This window comes from Periplaneta americana, chromosome 10 (assembly GCF_040183065.1).
Source record: "Periplaneta americana isolate PAMFEO1 chromosome 10, P.americana_PAMFEO1_priV1, whole genome shotgun sequence".
In the NCBI taxonomy this organism is placed as follows: Eukaryota; Metazoa; Arthropoda; class Insecta; order Blattodea; family Blattidae; genus Periplaneta; species Periplaneta americana.
Window position 1 is genome coordinate 43,608,206 of NC_091126.1, and position 12,333 is coordinate 43,620,538.

Genomic DNA, 12,333 nt, shown 5'->3' on the forward strand with positions numbered 1-12,333 from the left:
GTCAAAGTAAACAAAATTTATGATTCTAAAGGCAACAGCAATAAAACAACTGCCATTTTAAATAATTGTTTTTAAGTTTTGTAACTTACGTACCTAGGAGTTAAAATTAATAAATTAATTCTGACATATTACTTCTGTAAATTATGCAAAATTCCAATTTTCGTGCAATCCAGAAAAAAAGGAAATTTATTTCTTAGATGGGTGCACAAATAATTATTCCACTGATGCTAATCTTCTAAGCGACACTTCAAGAAAAACTATAAACTGCAGTATGTTAAAATAACTCAATTATTACCAAACTCTTAAAAAGTATGAGAAAAAATATTTTTATGACACCGGTCTTTCTTTTCTTTAGACCTTACATAGCTATGAGTGAATTCTCCCCTTTCTATTTTCACACCTCTGTGTTAAACTGCGCACCAATATTATAAAAACATTATGTCTACATTACAATACCCAATACAAGGTAACGAACGTACTTAGGCTTTTATGCGTGTATGGTTTTATTTTACAGACTACACACATCATTTAATATCTTAAAAGTTTACACAAAAAGTTTTATGTCTTAGCTCAAACGTTTATTGCGAAAATCTCTCGCCATAAAGCTCAGCTGTAAGCCACACCAAATAATGTTAAATGGCATATGCTTGCAACGAGGAAGTGTGTATTTTCTACACATGGAACAAATATACTCATCATTTTCAACACTTTCACATGATACAAATTACGAGGAAAGTGATTCAAGCACGTCAAATGGCGTAAGTCTAAACCTTGTAACTGTGTAGTTTGTATGTCAACGTAACTCTGATGTAGATATGTTGTCTAGGTCTATCCTAAACCTTCAGCGTATCTGACAACCTGTCGGGTATTCGGAGTCCCTGTTAGGTCTGCGAATTTTCGTTTGAGACTTGTGACGGACGGACAAGGTTGTAGCACAGTCTAGTATATACAGTCACGAAGCTCATCATCATCATCATCATCATCATCATTGGGGCTACAGCCCTTGGTGGGCCTGGGCCTCCCTTAGTAATTGTCGCCATCCTTCTCTATCTTGTGTAGCAGTCTTCCAATTCTTACATCCCAACTTTCTGGCATCCTTCTCCACTCCATCAATCCACCGCAAGTGCGGTCGACCTCGTCTTCTCTGACCTCCCGGATTTGTTATTACAATTTTTTTGCAAGGTTCACTTAGGTCCATGCGTATTACATGTCCTGCCCACCTCAATCTGCTAGTTTTAACTGTATTGATTATATTTGGCTCTTCTAGAAGTCTATATAATTCATAGTTGCATCTCCTCCTCCAGAGACCTTCCTCAAATGTCGGGCCATAGATCCTTCGCAGAATCTTTCTTTCGAAAATGACACGAAGCTCAATACGTAGTAATTATGCATCCATAGATAGTTGCTAACCACTAGGATCGCTAATATCTCCTCATTACAGACAATGCGAAATAGTACCGGCACAGTCTATTGTTCCTAGCACCCTCATAACTCAAGCTTCGTGACTGTATATACTAGACTGTGGTTGTAGTTTCTGTTATTCTCAGGGTTCTTTCGTTTTCCCATTTACAGGCATTAACATCATACCAGTCGATCACCATTTCAATCTCAAGATCTTCGAATTTCTCCGATCACGTCTGTGAAAAACGGAAGGAGGTAGTCTATATCAGAGAGAATAGGCCTACCTGTATTGAAACTGGATACGTAGCAAACCTTAACACAATCTAAGAAGGCTAAGGCTGAGAATACGTCTAACGTAATAGATCAGACTTTCTCCGAATACTTCCGTTTCCCCAGTCATTATTTCACCCTCTATTCACTTAATTTCATACATAAAATGAAACAGACTAACAAATCCGTACTGCTACCGTGGTGTAGCCACCCGATGATCTAAGGAAGACGTATACATGATCTAAAGAAGACATGTACATGATCTAACGAAGACGTATACATGATCTAAAGAAGACGTGTACATGATCTAAAGAAGACGTGTACATGATCTAACGAAGACGCATACATGATCTAAAGAAGACGTATACATGATCTAAAGAAGACGTGTACATGATCTAAAGAAGACGTATACATGATCTAAAGAAGACGTGCAAATGATCTAAAGAAGACGTATACATGATCTAAAGAAGACGTGTACATGATCTAAAGAAGACGTGTACATGATCTAACGAAGACGCATACATGATCTAAAGAAGACGTATACATGATCTAAAGAAGACGTGTACATGATCTAACGAAGACGTATACATGATCTAAAGAAGACGTGCACATGATCTAAAGAAGACGTATACATGATCTAGAGAAGACGTATACATGATCTAAAGAAGACGTATGCATGATCTAGAGAAGACGTATACATGATCTAAAGAACACGTGTACATGATCTAACGAAGACGTATACATGATCTAAAGACGACGTGTACATGATCTAAAGAAGACGTATACATGATCTAAAGAAGACGTATACATGATCTAAAGAAGACGTGTACATGATCTAACGAAGACGTATACATGATCTAAAGAAGACGTGCACATGATCTAAAGAAGACGTATACATGATCTAGAGAAGACGTATACATGATCTAAAGAAGACGTATACATGATCTAGAGAAGACGTATACATGATCTAAAGAACACGTGTACATGATCTAACGAAGACGTATACATGATCTAAAGGAGACGTATACATGATCTACAGAAGACGTGTACATGATCTAAAGAAGACGTGTACATGATCTAACGAAGACGCATACATGATCTAAAGAAGACGTATACATGATCTAAAGAAGACGTGTACATGATCTAACGAAGACGTATACATGATCTAAAGAAGACGTGCACATGATCTAAAGAAGACGTATACATGATCTAGAGAAGACGTATACATGATCTAAAGAAGACGTATACATGATCTAGAGAAGACGTATACATGATCTAAAGAACACGTGTACATGATCTAACGAAGACGTATACATGATCTAAAGACGACGTGTACATGATCTAAAGAAGACGTATACATGATCTAAAGAAGACGTATACATGATCTAAAGAAGACGTATACATGATCTAACGAAGACGTATACATGATCTAAAGAAGACGTGCACATGATCTAAAGAAGACGTATACATGATCTAGAGAAGACGTATACATGATCTAAAGAAGACGTATACATGATCTAGAGAAGACGTATACATGATCTAGAGAAGATGTATACATGATCTAAAGAACACGTGTACATGATCTAACGAAGACGTATACATGATCTAAAGAAGACGTATACATGATCTAGAGAAGACGTGTACATGATCTAAAGAAGACGTGTACATGATCTAACGAAGACGCATACATGATCTAAAGAAGACGTATACATGATCTAAAGAAGACGTGTACATGATCTAACGAAGACGTATACATGATCTAAAGAAGACGTGCACATGATCTAAAGAAGACGTATACATGATCTAGAGAAGACGTATACATGATCTAAAGAAGACGTATACATGATCGAGAGAAGACGTATACATGATCTAAAGAACACGTGTACATGATCTAACGAAGACGTATACATGATCTAAAGACGACGTGTACATGATCTAAAGAAGACGTATACATGATCTAAAGAAGACGTATACATGATCTAAAGAAGACGTGTACATGATCTAACGAAGACGTATACATGATCTAACGAAGACGTATACATGATCTAACGAAGACGTGCACATGATCTAAAGAAGACGTATACATGATCTAGAGAAGACGTATACATGATCTAAAGAAGACGTATACATGATCTAGAGAAGACGTATACATGATCTAGAGAAGACGTATACATGATCTAAAGAACACGTGTACATGATCTAACGAAGACGTATACATGATCTAAAGACGACGTGTACATGATCTAAAGAAGACGTATACATGATCTAAAGAAGACGTGTACATGATCTAACGAAGACGTATACATGATCTAAAGAGGACGTATACATGATCTAAAGAAGACGTATACATGATCTAAAGACGACGTGTACATGATCTAAAGAAGACGTATACATGATCTAAAGAGGACGTATACATGATCTAAAGAAGACGTATACATGATCTAAAGAGGATGTATACATGATCTAAAGAAGACGTATACATGATCTAAAGAAGACGTGTACATGATCTAACGAAGACGTATACATGATCTAAAGAAGACGTGTACATGATCTAACGAAGGCGTATACATGATCTAAAGAAGACGTATACATGATCTAAAGAAGACGTATACATGATCTAAAGAGGACGTATACATGATCTAAAGAAGACGTATACATGATCTAAAGAGGACGTATACATGATCTAAAGAAGACGTATACATGATCTAGAGAAGACGTATACATGATCTAAAGAAGACGTATACATGATCTAAAGAGGACGTATACATGATCTAAAGAAGACGTATACATGATCTAAAGAAGACGTGTACATGATCTAACGAAGACGTATACATGATCTAAAGAAGACGTGCACATGATCTAAAGAAGACGTATACATGATCTAGAGAAGACGTATACATGATCTAAAGAAGACGTATACATGATCTAAAGAAGACGTATACATGATCTAGAGAAGACGTGTACATGATCTAAAGAAGACGTGTACATTATCTAACGAAGACGTATACATGATCTAAAGAAGACGTGTACATGATCTAACGAAGACGTATACATGATCTAAAGAAGACGTGTACATGATCTAACGAAGACGTATACATGATCTAAAGAAGACGTGCACATGATCTAAAGAAGACGTATACATGATCTAGAGAAGATGTATACATGATCTAAAGAAGACGTATACATGATCTAACGAAGACGTATACATGATCTAAAGAAGAAGACGTATACATGATCTAAAGAAGACGTATACATGATCTAAAGAACACGTGTACATGATCTAAAGAAGACGTATACATGATCTAAAGAAGACGTATACATGATCTAGAGAAGACGTATACATGATCTAAAGAAGACGTATACATGATCTAAAGAAGACGTATACATGATCTAGAGAAGACGTATACATGATCTAAAGAAGACGTATACATGATCTAACGAAGACGTATACATGATCTAAAGAAGACGTATACATGATCTAAAGAACACGTGTACATGATCTAACGAAGACGTATACATGATCTAAAGACGACGTGTACATGATCTAACGAAGACGTATACATGATGATCTAAGGAAGATGCACCCATGAGAACTCTCTTTCTCACTCATGAGAACTCTCTCTCTCACCCATGAGAACTCTCTCTCTCTCTCTCTCTCTCCCTCTCCCTCTGTCTGTGAGGCCGGGAGAAGAACATTCCTGTGCACCGCGACCTGAGGTCTATTGTGCGCACCTGGGACGAGTTGCAAGCTCACCGACCGCACCCACGCCGAACCGACTTGAACCGCTAACACCCTGACGACCAATCCCGCCATCCCTCCAAGTCCGTATACCATTCCACCCCCACATTCCCCCCCTCAAACGGACCCATGAGAAATACTTACGGTGTTGATAAAAAGGACTTAAAGTAACACACGTACTAATAACACACACAAGCACCAATGCACACACAGAAAACGGACTATACTCAAGCCCTGTGGTTCTCAAACTGTGTGTTGCGACGCCTTGGTGCGCAGAAGGTTTTTTTCTGGGGCGTTTCGACTACTGTATAAGGGGAAACTAAAATGTATAATATCTAGTGAAACGTAACATGCAACTTTTTAGTACGTGTACAGCAGTGGCAAAAAAAAACCGGAACGACGAAATAATCAAAGTCCCCGAAATGAGCCACTGCGCATGCCACGCCCGCATTCACAAGATAGCGAGTAATCTATTGATATTGTTGTAGTTTCCACTGCTGACGTAACCCATTTCGAAGGTCATTAGAAAATAAGCTGGTAAAATTCATGTTCTGGGGATAATAAGTTAATTAAATAGTAAAAAATCGCTGCAATCGGAAAGTACTAGGAATAAATTTTGAATAAGGAACAAAAAAAGTTTCATTCCCGGGCAGGATTCGAAACACGAAAGTCTTAGTTACCAGTCTATCGTGCTCTGGAGTGAACAAGGCTCTGAAATCAGCTACAAGGGTCGGTCCGGTCTTTTTGCCACTACTGTACATCAGAGTGCTGCATTGGAGTTAAATCGCTCGCTTGATCTCGGTCGAATGTCGTACCCTCGAGTGAGGTAAGATCGGTCGTGATACCCTCGTAATAAATAGAAGCGCAGTACAAAGTCATCTCACCAACATGTCTTATCTTGTATGGAAGGCGACAGATAAGATACACATATGTTTTGCTCACACGGTAAAAATAAGGATTAATTTATGGCGTTTATGACAAACGTTTAGTGGAACAGTCTAATGGAACGGACCAAAAAAGTAACATGAATAAAATAGTATGAAAAACTTCGATATACAGTTATTATTGCTAATTAATAATAATTCAACATTTGATTTACCACATATATAATACGATAGGTCCATACATAGTGTTCCGCCTATATACTGCGACAATGTAGAAACCTTTTACAAAATATTATTGATATAGCAGTAGATTAATAACAATATTAGTACAGAGATAACGTCACAGAAAGTATAACAAAACGAATAATCATGCTGCACCACTGTTACAGACGCAAAGATTGATACACTATTTATTAGAGATTATTATTACTAGAAAACTTGATACGGTTCTTGCATTATCGTGATTGTGTTCTCCGTTTATAATAATTACATTTACATCCAATAACATCTATCAGATGTGGCAAAAACAAAATAACTCCTGTGTGTGGGGGGGGGAAGCATTTACCTACAACATTTATATTACATTTTAAAGCAAGTTTTGTAGTTGTACTATGGAGAGGTTAGTTAAACACTGCAAAGTTTTGAAATGACTATTACACTCTTACTACGTCATACTACTTTTGACCAATAAAACGGTACGAAAGGACGTATTTCAACCAATCATGGCTGCTTATCGCACAATTTTATCGCGTCCCTAGCATTTGTTTAATTTTATCGTGTCCCTAGCATTTGTTTAATTTTATCGCGTCCCTAGCATTTGTTTCTTTGTTTGCCAACATTTGAAACTGCGCTGGTCTGGACGTCAAAAAAAATATATATATATATATATATATATATATATATATATATATATATATATATATATATATAATTACGAATCACTCCAGTCGATGCACAGCACTTTCAAATATGACTCGCATTGGCATTCAAGAACAAGAATTAATAAAAATCACTGATCATACCTATGCATCTTCTGAAATCCGATTTACAAATAAATGAAGAGGACCATTCGGAAATCCTGAATAAGTTGAATACACCATGTAGGCCTAAATCAACGAGTTCAACTTCTATTACGCACACGTCCAATATAACATCAATTGAACCACCAACCACATTCAAATTTGAAAATTGTACATTCAATAATTATTCCTTTTAAATTTATGCATGTTTATTTTTTATGTCATCGTCGTTAATTAAAACTTTTCTTACACTTGTGTATATTAGTTAGGTTATGTTATAGCTTCTGCTATATGATATTATGGATAGTCACGTATCAGAGATTGTTTAATATTAAGATTTATTGAAAATCATCTGTCAAGTGACGTTGATTACCGGGATTCGGATAATTGAAGTGAAATGTTGCATTTTAATAAAAATGAAACTGAATCAACAAAGCCTTCTTGACTAGTAACATTGCCATCGTGTATAATAGAACGAGAACTTGTCGACGAGAAGGCATTGCTCACTACTGCCATCTAGCATGCATCTAGCGTAATATTTGTAATGTTGAGATGGTACAATAATACATTTGAAGACAGTTGTATTTTCGTAAGTCAATTAATATTTTATTGTATTGGAGTACTTCGTTACTTCTAATCTTTATATACTTTCTTCTAATCGTGTAATAATCAATTAAATCCCACTCGAGTTTTGATTTTCTCTAGATAAATCAAAACGTCTAGTGAGATTACTGTTGATAAACATCTATGATGCTACTACACAGTTCATCACTGTAACAAGAACGAATGTCTAACGCTCGGCTTACACCGTTCGAGGATTTATCGCTCGCGACAATTTTACCCATCATGCCTGTGCGCTACCTATCGGATTATGCTATGAATTACTTGGCGCTCGAGCGAAAACGTCCGATGCGGACTTCTGCTGTACATGTTTATTTTGTTCCAAATTTGTAGTTTTACATTAAAATAATTCAAGCTCGTAATGTAAATTACTACTGTATTTTCTTTTTAAAAATACCACCAATACAATGATAAATAGCTTGTGGTTTATACAGCATCATAAAATAAACGACTATATATATCCATGCTACAGATTTCACTCAAGTTTAAAGTTACACGCTGTAGCAGCTGCTTACACTATGGCCGGCGTCATTTCTTATTTTCCTTGTTAACGAGGGAAAGGTAAATAGAGCAGCAATATCGGTACGACTAGCCCACACGAACTTGTTATACTGTTCCTTACACTCACCGTAGTACTCGTTGGTGTCTGTGAAAGTACGAGACGGGACAATCCAGGCTGGGCGGACCAAGTGACTGCAACTCATGCGCCTGTCAGGGCTGAAGTTTCTCCATGCACGACCTGCAACACAAGAGAATGTGTCACTATTACTCATTAAGCCCTCTTACGGGTTGTTAGCTAAAAGTAAGCCTACAGTACATTAAATACATACTTATAACGATTTTATAAGCTTTCCACGAGTATGCCTCCAACAACATTTCCAAAAGTCTAATGAAAACTCACCGGAATTTCAATAACGGATATCAACGTAACATTTCTTTCGTTCAGACCTAAATGATTCACATTTCAAGTGACTATATGTGACTAGTTGCAGGAAATGGGACCTAAAGTCGGAGTTTTCATTTTTTTTTTTTTAGTAGTTTCAAAAAGAGGATGAAATACTGAGCATTTCAAAACAAAATTCATGTCTCTAGGTGCAAACAAGAAATGACTTTCGACTAGTGAATGGATATCTAGCTTGAAAATGACAGCAAATTTAGCAGCTGTTCGTTCCGTTCCCGGCAGATCTCTCGAAGGTATCCGGTGCAGACATGGCTGCCCGGAGATTGAAACTTTAGCACACGTCTTGGGATTCTGTGAACAGGGATTGTTCTTGAGGAACTCTAGACATCATCTTGTAAGATCCAAAATTGCTGCCGCATTAAGAAATAGGGGCTGGATAGTAGAAGAAGAAATCTCCTGTCTAGCTGAAAATGGGTCAATGAGACGAGTAAATATTTTAGCGTACAATGCTGACACTAAACAGGGCATCATTGTGGACCCCACGATACGTTTTGAAGTAGAATGTCATCAGTCAGCCGAGGTTCACCTTGAGAAGAAGTCGATCTATGAGCCTACAGTCAACTATTTCAAGCTGAAATATGCCTTAATTCACGTTGAGGTATTCGGCTTGCTCATAGGTGCTCGAGGGACTATACCAGCTTTTTTCGAAGAATTCCGACGGAAGTTTGCTCTGCCAACATCTCTGAGGGATGACATTGTGATAATTCTGTTAAAAAATCATGCCAAATCCTAATTAATCACATGGTGCCACACTAATAGCAATTCTAATTTTTCACGCCCTTTTCTTTGTTTCCCTTCTTTAAAATTTAATATCTATGATTACATATGTATAATAATTTTTTTGAGCATATACTGAGTACGTAGAGGGCTACCCTCAATGGGGGGCAGTTTAATATTATTATTATTATTATATTATTATTATTATTATTATTATTATTATTATTATTATTATTATTACTTATTGAATATTGATATTATATTATGTACTTTTCGAGAAAAATGCAAATTAAAGTTTTCATTTGTTTTCTTAGCAACTATAAGAAAGATTTTGGTATTTAAGAAGCACTGTGTAAAACTACGTCTTAGTTTAGTATGTAAAAAAAAGCCTACAGGTAGCGCAAAATGTCAAAATATAGAAATGCAGTTTTTACACTGCAAATTCGTTATTTTGTTCTCCTGTAAAATTTCCTTTCACGACTTTAGGTCTCCTTTCGCGCAACGGGTCACATATCTTAATTCAGGGGTTCCTAACCGGTGTGTAGCGCAGCCCCATGGAGTGTGTCGCGAAATTTTGGAATGAAAAATAAATCTTATGTCATTTAGATTTTATCATGGACAAATTTATAATTCGAAAAAGATAATCTGAATAAAGTTCTGGGTTAGATGACAGCAGTGCTAATTAAAATAATGTAAGAGAAAATTCCCTTCAAGTTTCACAAAAACATACTGCGTTTCGTAGATATAAAGTACTTGAAATATGGTTTTACGTGGCGTGCAGATGAATATAAACAAAATACCGTGTGTTTTATATGCGGAAATGTTTTGTCAAATCAATAGATGGTGCCAAATAAACTAAAAAAAAAAACATTTAGCAAGTAATCATTCTCATGTATCTTTCTAGGGGTAAATCAATGATGCGAGTAGTAGAGCTTCAAGACGAGCTTCTTATTTTTTTAGGACTATAATTTTTGGTGTGCGAAACTAACATATCTTGTCGAAATTTTCGAGCGACTGAACTCTAAATACAAGTATGCAACACAAAACAGAAAATATTATTTCAGCCACAAACAAAATTCAAGGATTTTACAAAAAAAAACTTAAGTTTTGGGAGTCTTCTGTTATAGCAGGTAAATTATTGCCCTTTTCTTTAGTTGACAATTTTGAAACTAGACTTGCTGGAAATAAAAAAGAATGCCTGAAGAAGTTAATAGCAGAACACTTAAATGCGTTACAAAGTTCCGGCATCATTTTGTTACATTTTTAAACATGGAATCCAAATATGAGTAAATGAATTATACTTAGACCTTGAAAGTCTTAGTTGGACGAAAAAGGAGTTAAGAACGAACGACACTCGTGCAGTGAACAGTAATTATCTCCCCGTCCGCTATAAAATATCCTGCACAGAGTTCCGCCATCTTTTTATCCAGAATAAAAGCATAGTTTTTATTATTATTATTATTATTATTATTATTATTATTATTATTATTAGGGCTAGGATTTTGATGAAATTGCATCTATTTTTCTAGCAAGCCAGAAACATAGCTACTTTAGTATTTATACGTTATGAGATAAACTGAGTGTTTTAAGACATATTTGTTAGAGCATTTTTTTTTTGCATTTTTCAACTCATAAGAGCATCTTTTGTTTTATTCAATAATTTTTTAGCCATTATCATTTAATTTTGGCCATTAATCCCCATTATTAATGTAAAATAATGCTTATATCCTTTGATATTTTCTCTACATATTTTGTCCATTAATACGCATTATTTTGTATAATATTTTAATCGTTTTTCCTACACAAATATTGCCCTTTTAACGCAGTACACCCCATGTAATGGATCAGTCCAACCACCCCTTCAATATAGACTCCTCTATACCTGCTAATTCCGGATAAGAGTGGCCTTATGGTAGACTACATGGGAACTATATCAGGTAAAATAATTAAATTAAAGTATAATTATTACTTAGAAAAAATTATGCAAAATTAAATAAACTTAAATGTTGCTACCAGAATTTAATTTAATTACTAGTCTACTACCTAAGCCAATTATGTAAGATCAATTTTAGGGCATTTTAAGGGCATTTTGGAAAGATTTTTAGGTCATAAATGCATTGTTTTAGGACATTTTTTCATGATTTATAGTTCATAAAAATCCTTGCCCTAATTATTATTATTATTATTATTATTATTATTATTATTGTTGTTGTTAAGAAATAAGTGTGTCGCGATATCGTGGGCGTTCAGTAAAGAGTGTCGTCAGTCAAAAAATGTTGGGAACCACTGTCTTATTCTGTAATCTTTGTTAGGCACTAACGTAAAAAAGACATTTTCATGTATCTAAATTTCTTCCAACTTATTATAAGTGAAATTTGTTTTTAATTTCTCATTAGAGATAAATGTCGTGTTCTTATAAGTAATCAATTCAAAGATGCCTTTTTCAACATCTCTGACGCAGAGCACTGGCTTAAGATGGCTGCGAGATCGATTTCGAATTTTGGCGGTGACGTGTCGTATTTACGGTGAACAAAGCCAAGGTTTCTGAGCATATTTCTCAGGGTTATCCTAATTTTCTTCCGTTATTCGACCGTCACACTCCATTTCAATTCAATATTCATAATCATCATCATCATCATCATCAGCAGCAGCATAATATCTATCCAAACCCGGCGCGGTGTGATCTAGTACGACTGAAATTTGTAATAGTGAAGTATATTT

General features: G+C 35.7%; 1 protein-coding gene across 3 annotated transcripts in view; it reads right to left on the reverse strand.

Moving 5' to 3' along the window:
• LOC138707618 (uncharacterized) overlaps positions 1 to 12,333 on the reverse strand; it is a 455,678-nt gene that overhangs the window by 242,232 nt on the left and 201,113 nt on the right. For all 3 annotated transcript variants that reach the window (XM_069837282.1, XM_069837281.1, XM_069837280.1), the window contains one exon: positions 8,563 to 8,673. The gene's annotated coding sequence lies outside the window, so the exon portion shown is untranslated. The remainder of the gene's footprint in view (positions 1 to 8,562; positions 8,674 to 12,333) is intronic.